We start from the raw sequence: 4812 nt of genomic DNA on the forward strand, positions 1-4812 counted from the left end.
CTTCTTTGCCCCCTTCACCGGCCGCGGCCAACGCTGTGCCGCGGCACCCAGCCTCGCCGTCCTCGTCCTCCAGCACCGTCGCGACCCAGTGACGCAGGCCAAGCATCGGCCTCGAGAATCAAGAACGCTCGACAACGTAGAGGGAAGGAAAGGTCATATACATGTCATAAGAAAGGGAGTTTATTTACTGCTCCCTCGATGTATTGTTTCCTTTGTTTAGAGATTGATTACCATCCGTGAGTTAAGGTAAGGTTTACGTGATTGAGCGATTTTTTGAAAATCAATTATTTGTTTTCTAATTAATGTAATTGAGTGATTTAAGGTAAGGTTAATTAATTTAGATTTGATCTTTAGAGATTGTTCGTGATTGATTCTACATTACTAAATAACTTGCGCCAGTATGGAAAGTTCTGATCTGTTTAGATTTCTTTCGTTGTGTGAGAGGGTGACGCGAAAATAAACCGATGAAGTGAGGGGAGGGGACGAAAAAAATCTACGAAAAAAACCAGCGAAGGTGGGAGGAAGTACCAAAAAAAACCATGAAAGGTGGGAGGAGACTACCAACTGCTTCATTAGGAGTAGAAATTATTAGAAATTAGAGATTATTTGTTTCCTGAAAATCTATTATTTGTTTCCTAAAGCAAATTGCATTAATGAGAGAGATTTTGTAGATTTGGCTAAGGTAGAAAAGAATCTATTATTTGTTTACTAAAGCAAATTGCATTAATGGGAGAGATCCGTTGATTTGGCTAAGGTAGAAAAGAATTTATTATTTGTTTGCTAAAGCAAATTGCATTTATAGAAGAGATCCGTTGATTTAGCTAAGGTAGGAAATAATCTATTATTTGTTTCCTAAAGAAAATTGCATTAATGAGAGAGATTTGTTGATTTGGCTAAGGTAGGCGGTTTTTGCGGTTCGTGGCGGCTTAGTGTGGGGTGGGACGAGGTACCAAAAAAAACCATGGAAGGTGGGACGAAAAAAAACCTGGAAGGTGGGAGTTTTCCTTGGTTAACCTACGAAATTTCGTAGATTTTTTAGGACGAAAAAAAATCGTGGAAGGTGGGACTAAAAAAAACCTGGAAGCGAGACTACCAACTGCTCCCTTAAGAGTAGAGATCACGTCCTGCCTATATATAGGGTCCGATCCGGATGTTCCCGAGCACCCGAACCGGCAGCGAAGAAAAAGAGCCCACCCAACCATCACCCACCTCCCGCACCCGATCCCGACCCAGTTGGCGTCGCCCCAGGAACCCCCCCTACCAACCCACTGCCCCGTCCCTGAACCCTCGCGTCGCCGAGGCCCCCGTCCTGACCTCGCGCGCCGCCGCCGCCCTGACCTCGCGCGCCTCCGCCGCCGCCCCGACAAGCCAATGCGCCGCCGCCCCAAGAAACCACCAATTCGGATTCACCGTCGCCCACCCACACCAGCTCGCCGGTACCACCCCAGACCCCCTAGCCCTCGCCAACATCTCCACCACCCAGCGCGAACCCTTCACCACCAACTCTGACGTCGTCGTCGCCGCCCACCATCCAATGCACCCCTGCTGCATCTACCGTCCCGCGTGAGCACCGGTGCGCATGGATCCGGCAGGATCCCGACCTGACTGGGCCAGGGTTGATATTCGCAGGCACTGGGGTCATCGCGGACTGCGCCCCAGCCGTCGCCGTGGACTTCTCCGCATCGCCGGCGGTAGCAGCAATAGAAACTGGTGCTGGTTGGGACGGCCCGACATGGAACTCCCACTGTCAGTGCCGTGCCACCAAGATGAGGAATCAGGTTCAGACATTCCCAAACCCCACGCCTAGCGGAGTATTTTTTACAAGAGAGGAACCAAGTTGCGTACCTGGTCGGGCATGACCTCCCAGTTGATACCGCTGATGTTGATCCCGACGTAGAGGCAAGCCTTGTAGTGGGCATTCACGATGTCGCGCCCGAACACCTTGTCGGCGCCGGCGGTACAGTAGTTTGGCCCCTGCACAAATGCACACAATCAATATCATCTGAAAACCTACTACCTCCAGTGAACTGTGGACAATTTTGAGTTCAAGAACATATTTGTTTTATGTTTTATATGTAAGCTTGAACAGATTTGTTGAGAATTTTCTTGCCTGAGGGCCATGGTAGCCACCAATGGGCCAACGAAGAGGTCAGTTCACGTCCTTCGGGAGGAGAGTGTACTCCTGCTCAATACCATACCTGTTTGGGTTCAGAGATAAGCCTAACCAGTATCGTAACCGTAAGCAGATAAGGATACGAAGGCTCCCTTGCAGAGAGTTGGCTCTGGTCGTGCTTGAGGCCGCCGTTGCTTATGGCCGCTGTACACCAAGTGCAAAGACGTTTTATGAAAAGTTCTAGTACAGCTATATGGTGGCCGCCCTGAAGTTCTACTATGGATGTAAGCAAAGGTCTACAACGGCTATACGCCGACTGTCACGCTAGTTTGCATGACTTGCTGCTGCAGGTTGTAACCTTTCAACCTTTTAGCTTGTTGTTTTGAAGTCTCTATTGAACGTTCTTCTGAACTTGTGATATGAAGCTGCTACTTTTGTGATCGATTGGATATATACAGAGGCCTGCTCTCAATTTCTCTTCTCCCAGGCGTGTGTAGCTGGTGGCTTGTGCGGAATCAACTCACATAGTCTTCCAAATTTCCAAAAGAACCGAAGTTCAGTTTCTATCAAGTTACAAGTTCAGAGTTTATTTCTGTAATATCTGAAGAAGACTAGCAAAAGATTATACTGCTCACTGCACAAAAAGAAAACTTGTACTTCTCTCTACTCGTCTCTCCCCGTGAACCATGATGTCCAGTAGTTTGTGAAGCATGATGTTAACTACAAAATGTATAGTAGTTTATGAACCTTGATATTAACTGATTTTTTTTTTGCAGCGCGGCGTATTGCTGGTGGAGCTGGTGTCTGTGCAACATCATGTGTCAGTTCCTTGTTGACACGGGCGGAGACGCTCACGACGTTGAAGCTGCAGAGCATTATACGTTGTTGTCAAGTTGGCTCACATATATTGGAATAAGGAAAAATGGCTGAAGGTCAAAAGAAATTGTTCGAGAAGGTCAAAAGCATGTCAAAGTATATTTTCTGGAACACCAACACTCTCTCGAAATCAATGCTGGCAAGTTTTGGCACCTGCGTTCTGCAGAACAAAAGAAACGTTCTGTCTTTGTTGTTCCATGCCGCCGAATTATTGAACGAATTGATGGACGCCATGGGCCGAGAACAAAATTTGAAGAAATTAATTGAAGATTGCGTTGACTCTTGAATCTTGATGGATCCATGTATGCATGTGCACAACTAAAGTTCAACTATGGAGTGGAGAGCCGGAGGACGGCGAGCGTCAGCGTGATGGAGGATTGTGGGCCAACTAAAATGCCATGCACCGGAATCATGTGGTGCTGTTCATATATAACCAGCAGAGGAGTTCAAAGAATCTTAACTTGTTGCATTTCATAGAAAAACAGTGGAAAAGCATGAACTAGCTAGGTGTGTTAGTTCAAATATGTATCATATCATCAACTTGAAACAATATGTCATTCGCAAAACATTTGGGGAGAATATGAAAAGTGTGATATTATATTGCATTAAAAAATAGTTTTACAAAAACACACGAGGATGTTGATATTTTAAAAATCCAGAAGCTCAAAAAAATTGATCAAGAAGTTCAAATAAAAAAGAGGAACATTTCAAAAGAATTACTAAAAAATGGTTTTCCCATTCTAAAAAAACTAGAAGTTCAAATTAAAATATCGGTGCCGTCCAATGTTTATAAAAAAGGGTTTTCCCCATTAGTAACCAATAAAATTAAGAAATTCAAAATTAAAAAAATGGTAAAGTTAGATGTCTATTAAAATTTTAGTTTTTTCTCATTATTAAAAGAATAAAACCAAGAAGTTCAAATTTAAAAAATGGTGATGTTCGATGTCTGTAAAAAGGATTTTGAGCAAAGAATGATTTCCCCCATTCAAAAAAATATAAGAGTTCAAATTAAAAATAACAGTGTAGTCGAAAGTTTAAAAAAATCTGAAGTTTTACTTTTCAAAATTAATAAAGACCTAGAAGTTCAATTTAGAATAACAAATCATTTGATTTTCACCATTTAAGTTCGGTTCAAGAAACCTATGAAGTTCAAATTTCAAAACACAGATTTTCCTTGCTGCTAAACAAATAAAAATCAAGAAGTTCAAATAAAATAACGGAGAAGTATGCCGAAAAATCAAATTATTTCCGTTTCTAGGAAAAATAAAAGTAGGAAATTTTAATTTTAAAATTTTTGTTTGATGCTTATTTGAAAACATATTTTTTCTAAGAATAACACTAAGAAGTTCAAATTAAAATAACAGAGTAGTTTGAAGTATATATATAAAGCTCAATTTTTTTCTCGTTACTAAATAATAAGATGAAGAACTTGAAATTAAAGTAAAGAAACAACTAAAAAACTTTAAAAAGTGTAGATGTTTATTAAAAAATCTATGATTTGCCGTTCTAAACAAACACAGATATATATTTTTGTTAAATTATCAATGATGAAGTTCAAATTGAAAAGGTAGTCAAATTTGATGTTTATTTGAAAATCAAAACCAATACATTACTCAAAAATAAAAAATATGAAGTTCAAATTGAAATAACAAAGAAGTTCAGACTTTATCAAAACCTAGGATTTACCTATTCAAAAAAAACACAACTCTATTTTTTGCATTTTTAAAAACAACTCATAAACGAAAAAAATGGTGAAGTTCAAATAATATATAAATGATATTCCCTATTTTCAAAAACTAGATGTTTAAATTAATATAACAGAG

At 40.8% G+C, this 4812-nt stretch overlaps 1 long non-coding RNA gene across 1 annotated transcript; it reads left to right on the forward strand.

Annotated features, from left to right (window-relative positions):
• Window positions 1-1187: 1187 nt before the first annotated feature.
• Window positions 1188-2777, forward strand: LOC119267540. The gene is made up of 2 exons (XR_005132485.1): window positions 1188-2148; window positions 2247-2777. It is a non-coding gene; the product is annotated as an uncharacterized LOC119267540 (long non-coding RNA).
• Window positions 2778-4812: the final 2035 nt, after the last annotated feature.

Source organism: Triticum dicoccoides, chromosome 1A (genome assembly GCF_002162155.2).
Source record: "Triticum dicoccoides isolate Atlit2015 ecotype Zavitan chromosome 1A, WEW_v2.0, whole genome shotgun sequence".
Classification (NCBI taxonomy): domain Eukaryota; kingdom Viridiplantae; phylum Streptophyta; class Magnoliopsida; order Poales; family Poaceae; genus Triticum; species Triticum dicoccoides.